The following is a 13,663-nucleotide window of genomic DNA, read 5'->3' as shown; positions in this document are numbered from 1 at the left end:
TTTCTCCACTTTCCTTGTTTGGTCAGGGGAAGTTTCTTTACTCACCAGTGAGAGTGGGGAGTACTGAGCTGCCTGTTTGTCCTTAGAGGAGTGGTTTAAGGCAGTAACTTGTAGTTTATTGGCCATTTTGGGTCATTTCCTGTCTTTTCCAGCCCCCTGCTATAAAGCGCGCTTTGGCGGGCTTTTTCAGCTATCGAGAACTCAGCACAGCTCCTCGTGGTGGCCAGCAGTGTTCCTGTAGTAGCAGAGACCAGAAAAGACTACCTTTCCAGATTTTAAGTATTTTTCTTGGCTTTTTCGACTATTTGATACTTTCGACCACTGTTTTTGCTTGTTTTATCGAAGTTTGCACTGTTTTTACTGTCTTTATAAGCTAAAACTGTTTACTGCACTTGCTAATTTAAGTTTTGCCTAAAAGTTAAATTACAGGCTAATACACTCAAGTGTACTAGCTTTTGATAGCAATTAATCGAAAATTATAGCATTTATTGTGTTTTCTGCCTTTCTGTAAAAAAATCTTGAAAAAAAACAAAAAAATATCTTTGTTTTTCCATACTATCCTAACTAGTGTTCCAGAGACCAGATTTTGCTGATCCCTGGGCTTTGTCTTGGTTCCTGTGTTTCTCCATTTTCCTTGTTTGGTCAGGGGGAAGTTTCTTTACTCACCAGTGAGAGTGGGGAGTACTGAGCTGCCTGTTTGTCCTTAGAGGAGTGGTTTAAGGCAGTAACTTGTAGTTTATTGGCCATTTTGGGTCATTTCCTGTCTTTTCCAGCCCCTGCTATAAAGCTGCGCTTTAGCTGGCCAGATTTGCTGGAGCTGCCACCGTTGCACACTAGGGCAGCGCCGGTTAATCAGGTTTAAACTATTCGGGCTACCTAAAGTCCACTCTTCAAATTTTCCCTTAAAACTACCTTCCTCAAAGTATACTACTGTTCTGTTTAGTATATCCTATAACTATAAATTATCTCTACTTGACTCCCAAGTAGACTATTCTCTATCTGTATAGCCCAGCACTTGCTCCTACAGTACTTATCACCTTGATACAGCACTCTTGTTATAGATAGTACCCCAAAAAGCAAACCCCATTTCTCGGTCACCCACATCCCCCTGAACCTTTTTTAAGTTTTTCTGTCTATTCCTTCTAGCATGTCGAGGTATCAGTTGCTAATGTCCTCTCCTGCTCAGCTGGTAAACCTGGGAATATTGAGGCAATGTTACAGTTGCCTCATGTACACAGACAACCCTCTCCTCCTCCCACAAAACACAAATACATGCGAGAGATGCAATTATACGGCCAAACTGGAGGCTGAGCTCTCTCAACATAGGACTGGCAAGACCAGACAGGAGGAGAAGGTAACCACTCACACTATAGACCCAGTCTCACATAATACCATCACAACCTCAAATCATACACATAAACACACAAAGACATACTCGGAGGCTCTGATCAGAAATCTACCAAAACAGCAGAGGCCACCAAAGCAGACACCCAAACAACTACCACCTCAGAACACAACACCTGCAACACATAGACCACACAGTCAGAGTGTCAAGCAGTCACAGCCCTTAAGGCCAAACACAATGCCAGACACACTAGTCATTGGTGACTCCATAGTCAGACACACTGACGTCCCGCTCACCAGACTGAGTAAGGAAAAGGTCACAGTAAGCTGCCTGTCGGGCGCTAGAATCCGCCACATAACGCAAGCACTCAGGTCTCTCAACAGCAGGTACAAGTACGACTCAATCATTGTCCACGCTTGTGTAAATGACCTGAGACGTACCTCCTTGGACTACATGAAAAGAGACATAGAGGAGCTCTCTGATTATGTAGCCCAAGCAGGTATGACCCTGACCTTGAACAGTATCCTACCTTCACCAAGAATGATGCCACAATACAGAGATAAGATGATCAGCTTTAACAATTGGCTTAAACTCTGGTGTCATTCAAAGGGGATCCAATGTCTGTCTGCCTGGGATGACATGCTGGACAAGCCACGCTGCTTCGCAAGGGACAGCTTGCACCTGTCACCCCTGGGATTCCGAATTTTGGCAAAGGCTCTTGCCACCCCCATAGTGCCTTTTTTAGGCAAGGCTCAAATTCTAAACCTACCACCCTAGAACACAACAAAGAAAAAAAACTAACGGTAATGCTGCTCAATGCCAGAAGTCTCAACCTCAAGATGCACACACTCGAGGCCCTTCTCAGTATGGAGAACATCGATGTCTGTGCTGTGACAGAAACCTGGTTCAAGGCTCCTGAGAGCACCCCAGCACTATCAGGTTTTACCTCATATCATGCGTTCCGGCCCCAAAATCTGGACAATACCAAGAAAGGAGGGGGGGTATCCATATTCATCAAGGACACCCACACCTCAAGATTGGTGGCAACGCACGATGCATCGGAAACCATCCAGGTGCAAGTAACCATAGGCAAGACTGCTCTGCAATTTGTAGCATGTTACAGGCCACCCTCGCAAACTCAGGAACCTCACATGGCCTTCCTAAAAACACTGGAGGGGATAAATGTATCTCCGAACACCATCATACTAGGTGACTTCAACTACCCTAATATAGACTGGGAACACTACTCAAGCCCAAACACTCTAGCCCAAAAGTTCCTGGAATTCATAAACTCAAATGCCATGGAACAACTAGTCACCATCCCCACAAGAGGAGAAAACATACTTGATCTCATCATCACGAACATGTGAGCACAATGTTCAACACCGGAAGTATACCCCTCACTGGTGAGATCAGATCACAAACTAATCACGCTGGAGGTCCTCATCCCGCCCCCACCCGAAATAAAAAAGACCACAGTAAAGAACTTCTCGAAAGCCGACTTCACACTTCTAAAGACTAGTGTGGTCTCCTTTAAGGCCCCCGAGCCGGCGGTAAACATTACTCAAACCGCTGAATCACGTACAAATGCCTTCTACCAGCACCTGCAGGGCTGCATGGATCAGGCAATCCCAAGCAAAACAAAGACTCTTTGTACCAAAGGCAAGCGTCTGGTCTGGTGGACCCCAGCCATAAACAAACTCTACAACAAAAGGAGAAAGCTACTACAAGATAGAGCAAAATCCTTAAAAGGTAAGACACCGCTGATCACTCTAAGTAAAAAGCTAAGAGCTCTCATAAAATCATCCAAAGCTAATTTTGAGAGAAAAATAGCTAAGGACTCTAAAGACAACCATAAGGCATTCTTTAGCGATGTCAGAAACCTAGGAGGAAACTCCCAGATATGCTCAGAATTAGTTCAAAATGATGTGAAGATTACTGATCCTACAGACATTGCCAACATACTGGCTGACAGGTTCAGTGCAAACTCCCCCCCCTCCCCCCAAAAAGGAGAGATATCTATACCAAATGATTGTAGCCCCCCAAACATCTCTAACGCCCAGGTGAGAACTGCTCTCTCCAAGGCAAAGAACACAGCATCCATGGGACCTGATGGTGTCCCCGGCTGTGTGCTCCACGAACTCAACGAGGAATTAAACCCACAGTTAGGACAGCTGTTTAATCTTAGTCTCACCTCCGGATACGTACCCAGGGAGTGGCGCACAGCGACTGTGGTCCCACTTCACAAAGGCGGTGCCTCCACCGACCCTGGAAATTACCGTCCCATTAGCTTGACAAGCCTTATCTGCAAAGCCATGGAGAGGATCATAATGGATCTCATAAATAAAGACATAGGAATTTGCAGACTTTGGATCCAACCCAGTTTGGCTTTGTCAAAGGCAGATCATGCCTTTTAAACTTGGTTGACTTTTTCAAAACAGTCACCAAGGCCATTGACGAGGGAAAGGCAGTCCATACAGCCTACCTAGACCTGGCGAAGGCTTTCGATACAATACCCCACTCGGGTATCATTGAAAAACTCATCAACTTAAATGTAAACCCATACATTACAAGATGGGTTGCAAACTGGCTGAGTGACAGAACCCACAGGGTCAGAGTTGCTGGCGCCATGTCAGACTCAAAGCCTGTTACAAGTGGTGTCCCACAGGGCTCAGTCCTGGGCCCACTCTTGTTTGGCATCTACTTTTCTGAGGTACAAGCAAACACAGGAGGGTTATGGCTGACAAAGTTTGCAGATGATTGCAAACTGGGCGCCGTAGTCGAAAACACATCTGACACAGATATCCTTCAGAAGGGTCTCACAGAAACGGATAACTGGTGCCAGAGCCATGGCCTAAAGTTAAATGCCAAGAAATGCATAGTCATACCCTTCGGGAAAAACAAGGTTACCCCTAGCTACCATATAGGTGGCAATCCACTGATCACAGAAGAAGTTATCAGTGACCTGGGGACCCAGGTTGACAGTAGCCTTTCATTCGACACTCATATTGCTAAAGTAGTTAGGAAGACCTTCTACATTGCCCACCTTATCATGAAGGGATTCACATCTAGATCAAGGGAAGTCATAGTCTCCCTATACTCATCACTCATCAGACCAATGATTGAGTACAATGCCCCATTCGGAATGTATCTGACCCGACACTTGCAGCAGCTGGAGAGGCCACAAAAGTTCCTCACCAAAAGGATAAAGGGTCTCAAAAATCTGTCTTATGCTGCCCGACTGAAAGAACTCCAGCTATACTCAGTTGCTTACCGTTTGCTCAGAGGTGACCTGTGCCTGACATACAAGGCCATGTCAAACCCAGATTTGATGAACATGCTTCATCTCAAAAAATCTAGATCCCTCAGAGCCACAAGGGCGGGAGACTTAAACCTTGACACGGTTATTAATAGGATGTGCTGGAGGGATAGATTCATCACCCAAAGACTCCCTATGCTGTGGAACAAAATCCCGGTATATGTGAGGCAGAGCACCTCGCTGGCCTTGTTCAAGAGGAATCTTGACCAATGGATGGGAGATCGCAGATACACCGCAGGGGTTACCTCAGTGTCACTGCTCGACAGAGGCACAGCAAAATAATGGGCATAGTTTCTCCAAATTAAGGGGTGGCATAAGCCACAAAACTATGGGCTAGGCTTGTAAATGCCCTCGGGCAGATAGCCTAGTATGAACCTATGAACCTATAAGTGGAACAAAGAAACTGTATCAGGTTGCAAGACAAAGTCAGAAAGATAAAGAAGATAGTCGGGCACCCTTCATAAGGGATGCCAGACCAGTTCACAGGACATCAAAGACAGATGGAGGGAGTATTTCCAGAAGTGTCTGAATGTAGAACCCCCCCCCCCACCAGGAGCTGTACTGCCCCAGATACAGCTTACAATGAGCGAAAAGGAGAAGCCCACCATAGAAGAAGTAAGGACAATGAGGTCAGGGAAAGCAGCAGGTCAGATGAGGTCACATCAGGTATGATTAAAGATGTTGGGTGAGATAGGGGAAAAAGGCTCCTGAATGTATTCATAGTAGTATGGCAAGAAAGGTGTATCCCAGATGTCTGGAGAATAGGCATACTAGTTCCAGTGTTCAAGAAGCATTCCTTTACAACTGTGTGCAATACAGAGGTATCAAACTCCTATCACACTGCATGAAAGTTCCGGAGCCACTGAGTGATAAACAAATACAGAGAATAGTAGAAAGTAAGATGTGAGATGAGCAGTTTGTATTTAGATCAGGATGCAGCACAACTGACCCAATGTTTGCAGTGAGACATGTAGCTGAGAAGAAACTAGAGATGAGAGTCCAACTGGGCATTCCTAGGTTTGGAGAAAGCATATGACAACATCCCAAGAAAGCTGATTTGGGCAGTAATGCGGTGGTTCAGAGTCCCAAAAACATTGATAGAATTAGTGCAGACTATGTGCAAGGACCTAGTGACTCAAGTATGAATGGTGTTTGGCCTCACAGATGGGTTTGTGCATCAGGGTTCAGCTCTGAACCCACTGCTGTTCATACTGGTGATGGACTACATTAACAAACCTGTTGGAGGGAACAGATCAACAGAGTTGCTGTATGCAGATGATGTGACATTACAGGCAGACTATGAGCAAGAACTTCAGCAAAGGATAGGAGACTGAAATGCAAAACTGAAGGCACATGGGATGAGACTAAGTACAGATAAGACAAAGGTAATGGCAGCAAACTGGGGAAATCAGAAGAAGCTGAGAACTGAGGTAGAAGGGAAGGTAGTGGAACAGGTTAAGAGCTACAAGTATTTGATAGGGATAGTTGACAAGAAGGGAAGTCTGAATGAAGAGGTCAAAGCAGAATCAGAGGGCCTGCAGCCAACTGGCATAGACTGTCAGGTGTAGTGTATGACAGAAATATGCCAAAGAAGCTCAAAAGTAAGGTGTACAAAACAGTGGTTGGACCAGTATGCTGAGGCACTTTAAATGTAACCTTCCTAAACACCAAAGACCTCCTAGACAAAGTACACATAACAAATACCCTTAGCAGCCCCGAATGCGTTCTTTCAAAACAACACCCACATAAACACATACAGTCACATCTCATGGAGCCTCTTCTAAGTCCATAAGGCAAGCCACCACACCATCCAACATTCTGTTCATTGGAGACTCCATCGTGAGATACACTGATGTCCCTGTCATCAGGCTGAGTAAGGAGAAAGTCACTGTCAGTTGCTTATCAGGAGCTAGGATCCACCACATTAGGCACGTACTCAGGTCATTGGACCACACATACCTGTATGACTCAGTCATGGTCCATGTGAAGTAAATGACCTGCGATGTACCTCCCTAGACTATATGAAGAGAGACAGTGTATGTATCCCAGGCTGGTATGAACATAGCATTGAGCATCATTGTACCTTCTTTAAGGATGATGCCACAATGCAAGCAAAAGATGAATGACTTTAGTAATTGGCTTAGTTTTTGGTGTCATTCTAAGGGTGTTCAATATTTGTCAGCATGGAAGGAGATGGTCAACAAACCAGACTGCTTTGCCAGTGATGATCTGCTCCTGTCCCCTTTAGGCTTTTGAATATTAGCTAAAACATTATCTTCCCCATAGTGTCTTTTTTAGACAATGCCAAACTGAAAGTACTTCTGACATAGCAAATCAAAACCAAGAAAATCTGAAGGTATTACTGCTGAATGCTAGAAGTCTAAATAAAAAAACTCCACTCCCTAAAAGCTCTCTTCACCGTAGAGAATGCTGATGTTTGTGTGGTCACTGAGACATAGTTTAAAGCCATAGAGAACACACTGACAGTGCAAGGTATAATGTGTTCCACACATTTAGACCAGCTACTACACAAACAGGGACTAAATGTGGAGGTGTCTCGATTTACATCAAAAATAAATATATTTCAAGGTTGGTCAAACGGATAATTCACTTGAGCTACTCCTTGTTCAAATTACCATGGGCAAAATCCAATAACACTTCCTTACATGCTATAGGCCCCCTGTATGAATCATGAAACCCATACCATGTCTTTAAACTTATTGGAAACACTCACCATCCAACCCAATACCATATTGATGGGTGACCTTAATTACCCCACTATTAACTGGGAATGCTATATGGCACCAAATGTACAGACACAGACATTCCTGGATTTTATAAACACAAACTGACTGGACCAGATTGCTAATACACCAACTAGGGGTGCAACCATACCGGATCTGTTCCTCACTAATATGGGAAAGTGCTGCACATCCCCTAGTGTAATGTCTTCACTTGTAAGGTCAGGCCACAAAATGGTCTCCTTTGAAATAAAAATAAAACCTGGACCCTAGCTAACACAGGAATATTCATGAACTGCTCTAAGGATAACTTCCTGCTAGCCCCCATAAACCCTGTGAACACTGCCACCTATGCAGAACTCTTCACAGAAACCCTCTACAAGCATGTTAATAGCTGCATAGAGGCAGCTGTACCCACCAGAAAGAAGTACAGAACTAACTCAAAAAATAAGTCACCCTGGTGGAATCACAAAATTAATAGGCTGTATAATGGAAGGAAGAAAATCATGACAAAAATTATGGGGTGCAGCACCCAGCAGGCTAAAAGTACTCTTGTCAAACTCAACAAACAACTCCGAGGACAAATACAGTCTACCAAAGCCAAATGTGAGGTAAATTTGGCCTCCCAGGCCAAGGACAACCACAAGACATTCTTCAGGTATGTCTGCAACCTCAAAGACAGTATACACTTGTGTGCAGAGCTCATTGTAAATGGAGCCATCTATACATAGCCAGAAGATATAGCAAACCTACTGGCTGACAAATTCAGCTCCAACTTTACCCGTCTCTCCCACTCAGCCTTCCATCAAATATAACTATCCCTGCTGTCACTAGGGAACAAGTCCTTATTGCTTTCCCTAAGGCCAAGAATACTGCATCAATGGGCCCAGACAGTATCACAGGATGCCTTCTAAATAGCATGAAACATGACCTATCAGGGCCTCTGGAATTGCTATTTAACTGTAGCCTCCAAACAGGCTTCATGCCTCATGAATGTAGAATAGCAACAGTCATCCCTCTGCACAAAGGTGGGTCATCTACAGACCCTGGAAACTGCAGACCCATAAGTGTCACTAGTCTTATATGCAAAGCCATGGAAATGATCAGTAATGTTATAGTAAACCTCCAGACACTGGACCCAACTCAGTTTGGTGTCATCAAGGGCAGGTCATGCGTACTCAACCTGGTGAACCTCTTTGAGAAGGTCACCAAAGCAATGGATGAGGGCAAAATGGTTCACACTGCCTACTTTGACCTGGCTAAGACATTTGACACAATACCCTGCTTGGGCAATGTTGACAAACTCATGAGGTTAGGTACAAACCTGTATGTCACCCAGTGGATAACTGGCTCACAGACAGGACCCAGGAAGTTAAAATTGGGGAGTCCACCTGTACAAAGAGGCCATTCACAAGTGGAGTCCCTCAGGGATCGGTCCTTGGACCACTCCTTTTTGACATTTACTTTTCTGAAGTCATGGCCAATGTCACTGGTTTCTGGCTGACTAAATCTGCAGATGATTCCAAATTAGGAGCTGTCATTGAATCCCACAACCACACAAATGTTCTCCAGGAAGGGCCGACACAGACAAACGACTGGTGTCAGAGCTATGGACTAAACCTAAATGTCAAGAAATACATAACAGTATCCTTTGGGAAGTCATCCACCCCTGGTAATTATCATATTGACAACACATCCATTAGATTTGACCCAGTAGTCAGGGACAAGGAGATGCACATGTACAGTAATCTAACCTTTGACCATCATGTGTCTACAGTAGTGAGGAAATCATTCTGTGTTGCTCAACTTATAAACAAAGGTATGGCATCTAGGTCCAAGGAAGTCATTATTCCACTGTATTCAGCATTCATCAGACCTGTCTTTGAGTACAGTGCCCCTTTGGTATGTACCTAACCAGGCATATTCAACAAATGGGACGTCAACAGAGATTTCTCACTAAAAGAATACAGGGCATAAGTAAATTCTACAATACAGACCGCCTCAAGGCCCTATCCCTGTATTCTGTCTCCTACAGGCTTTTGAGGGGAGATTTGTGCCTCGCATACAGGGCATTGTCAGACCCCACTCTGATGGACCTCCTGCGTATCAACAAAACAAACAGTACCAGAATTACCTGTTCTAAAAACTTAAATCTTGCTTGTGATATAAATAGGATCTTCTGGAGAGACAGGTATGTATCCCAGAGACTACCCTGTCTCTGTAACAGGCTCCCCATCCATGTGAAGCAGAGTTCTTCCCTAACCCATTTCAGGTGTAACTTAGACAGTTGGCTGGAGAACAAGAAATTCATCCCTGGCTTGGTAGCTATGTCTCTAATGGACACAGGCAATCTGCAAATGGTTCATCTTCCAGGTCCCCGTTTGTAAATATTTCATCTCTCAAGCCCCTGCTTACACTTATCAAGGGAACCAGAATTTGTCAGAGATTAGGGATGCATGGCTAGGCTTAAAAATACCCTTGTGGTCAATAGCCTAGTAAACACCTATGAAACTATGAACCTAGAAACATGGGCAGTAAAGGCAGAGAAGATAAGAAAGCTAGAGATAATGGAAATTAAGTGCCTGAGAAAGGTGGTAAGATGCATGCTATGTGACAGACAAAGAAATGAGGACATAAGAGCAGAAGCCAAAGTAGCTCCAGTTGCAGAAAAGATCAAAGAGAATAGATTATGGTGGTTTGGACACATGCAGAAAAGCAGAAGACAGTATGGTGAAGAATATTTGGGACAGGCAGGAAGAAGGTAAGAGGAAATGAGGGTGTCCAGCAAAGAGGTGGATGGATTGTGTGAGAGAAGATTTGCCACAGTCAGGCATGAGTGTCGAAGAAGGTAGGAGTGTGCCATTGAATCAAGAGAAATGGCAACAGTTAACATGACACTCTGACTCAATGTAGAAAAATGGGAAAAAAGGGGGGTTGATGGTGATGAAGATGACACTTAATATTAACCCACAAAAATCATTATGTTTAGTAACATTCTATGCACCTCTTAATGCAGACAAATGAACCTTTGTTTAACAGCATGTATATCTCTTGAAACGATAATCCTAGGAAACTTTAATACTGATTGGCCAACATGTATTCATAAAGCTATTCACCCTTCTATCGATCTATATGTATGTGGGACCAGAAAAAGAGATACATTTACTGCAATGTAAAGTATTTGGATTAGATACTCACAACAGATCCTAACAAAATTACCCATGCATTATTACTGTTTTGCACTTCAATCCCTTAACTGGCTGGAGCTACCTAAGCTATTAGCCTGCTCTCACAATATCCTCTATAGTCCAGACAGATGGTGCCACCAAGTGGTACTCACCCCACAGAAAACTATGTTCACTGAACGAACACTTGGTGCTTACTCAAAAATCTAAAACTCATAATGGCAATTGCCCTTATTCTGTATACATTGATAAACTGTGGAACTCTCTCCCAACAAGTTTCAGATAGGGCTCATCTTATCTTCTATTTAAAATCTGAGTGAAAATATACCTTTCGACACATTAACACTCCCATTAATAATCCCCCTTATAATAATAATATCCCAATAAAATCATACCTATCAAAAAAACAATCCCGTCCTTGTACCAGCACGGTTATTAAGTCCTCTAGTTATGCTGCCAAAGCATGTAAATATAGGGTACCTGTCAAATCTTTGAACGCTCAAAATTTCGAACGTTACATGGTTGAAACCAAACGCTCGAAATTTTGAGTGCTTGGAGATAGACTTTCAACAGCACCGTATGGTGCAGATAGGGATAATTTCCCTTTTCTGCACTGAAGTGCGGTCTCGGAGTTGGTATATTTAAGTAGGGGGGAGTGGGGGATGCAGGGGGGCTTGCACCCCTGCCTACACTGTTAAAGTGTTTTTTTCTGTGTTTTCTTTTTTTTTTTTTATGTTCGAACATCCAAATGTCGAACATTTGGTCTCGACCATGTAATGTTCGACATTTTGGATATTCGAACATTTAACATAGACCCGTAAATGGGTACCTATCAAATCTTCAAACGCTCAAAATATCAAACGTTACATGGTCGAGACCAAACATTCGAAATTTTGAGTGCTCGAAGATAGATTTTCAATGGCAGCGTACGGTGTAGATAGGGAGAATTCCCTTTTTCTGCACTGAAGTGCGGTTTTGGAGTTGGTATATTTAAGTAGGGGGGTGTGGGGGGGTGCAGGTGGGCTTGCCCCCCTGCCTACACTGTTAAAGTGCTTTTTTCTGCGTTTTCTTTCTTTTTTTTTTTTTTTATGTTCGAACATCCAGATGTCGAACATTTGGTCTCGACCATGTAATGTTCGACATTTTGGATGTTCGAACATTTAACATAGACTTGTAAATATAATATAATCCTCACATTTTGTCTCCTGTTTACATGTCTGAATTGAATAACAGGATAAAATGTGCATATGCCTTTTCTGCTGTCTCTATACTAGAATATCAATGTCACTTTAAACATTTACTGTAAAATAAGGCTGAATGTTCTTTAGATATGTGCAACTTTAGCATGCTACTATAAAAAGTACGTAATGTGGCAATCATATAGCTCATTGTTATGTTGTATATTTTTATTGTTAGCTCACACTAATTGCTTGTGCAAATGTATTTAATATGGAGCTTTTCTCCCTGGACCTCACTGAAAATAGGGCTTTGCCTATTCAGACTTTCTCATTAATTAAAGATAAGTAAATAAATAAATAGTAAATAGATAAACTCCACGACATAATGTCTTTTACTTTCTCATGAGAATCCCCCTGCTGCTTGCAGATTATTCTGAAACATATATTATCTTTTGTCCAACTGCATCATATTGTGTTGTAGGTATCCAGTTAATACCAAACCTTTTGTTGTGATTGTACTTGATGATCCTGTGTCAATGCCCTTTGATCTTCCCAAGCCTGACTTTGAAATTAGTTGTGTCCTACAACAGACTGCTTGTGTGAACCATTTTCAGCTTCCCACTCATCCTGAAAAAAGTTAGGTGCCCCTTCACCCTGTAATCCTAAATTAGCTCAAATGCTGAAACAATAATAGATTCTCAAGGCACCTCCCTACATACAAAAAGGAGATGAGTCATTTACTTGTCCACTTTCCACATATACTAGTCTGTCAATCCTGTCTGCAGTGGTCATAATAGTAAAGTTAAACTTGTCCATGCAACCATTTGTTTGTAGGTGGTCGGGGATTGTTTTAAGTGCTTTACCCCAAAGAGCTTCCACAAACAGAACAATAAATCTGACATGAAAATAACACATTCACTCTCAGTATACTTACCAAGGAAAAACACTCTGCAGAAAATGTCTAATAGACAACCAGTGTTTTCCACATAAATAGAGAAAAAGACACTGCCTCAGAGTATTGATTTCTATACTGTAGTATCACCATTTATATCTCTTATCTGTGGTTCTTGGGATACTGAGCAGCCCTACAGTATCCTCAGACACCCTTGGAAATATTAACTAGCAGAAAATAAATAATATATCTGGACAACGTATGTCAGCCACTTCACTTTATTTAAAATAAACAAGCGACTAAGCACTTTCGCCAGAACACACAGTGGCTTCTTCAGAGTCCCTGGGAGTGGCTGACCTACGTTGTCTGGATATATTTTTTTATTTTCTGCTAGTTAATGCGTTACTGGTCCCTGTGGACTGTTTACCCTTGGAAATAGTAAAAGGCACAAAAACAGCATTACCCTTGTCTCCCACTTTGCCAACCTTTTGGCACTCTGCATACATCTTGCAGTACACTTTCACATCTTTAGAAAGTTTTACATCTGCCCCCTTTTTGGATGTTTCACATTCAGATGACCTGTAAAGAAATACTATGAGCTTAGAAGTGCCTTATGGTAGGCTCTTGAGAACACCATCTGCTGAACCAGGTATCCATCTAGCCCCCGTCCAGGATTCCACAGTCTATTTGATAACCAGTTGTCACTGTATACAGACTATCCTGCGTTTGAAAGTCAGGACCCTCTCTAACTACCTGGTCCTTTCACAGAACAAGTGAATTCTGACCAAACGAACCTGAAAATTAGTCCTTGCCATGACTTAAATGGAGTAGACTGCTGGACAAGTAATGCCCCTCTCTAACAACTGCAGGCTTAACAATAGTTATGTTTATGCAGTATCTCTTTTAGCAGTAGGGAATTTTCCCACTACCAGGATTGTTGTAATCTTGAGCAACTGCAGTCTCAAAAATTACCCTCAACTATAGTAGTCATGCACCTCTGTTA

This window comes from Protopterus annectens, chromosome 7.part0, assembly GCF_019279795.1.
Source record: "Protopterus annectens isolate FY-2018-M chromosome 7.part0, PAN1.0, whole genome shotgun sequence".
Lineage (NCBI taxonomy): Eukaryota > Metazoa > Chordata > Ceratodontiformes > Protopteridae > Protopterus > Protopterus annectens.
This window is presented reverse-complemented; position numbering follows the sequence as displayed.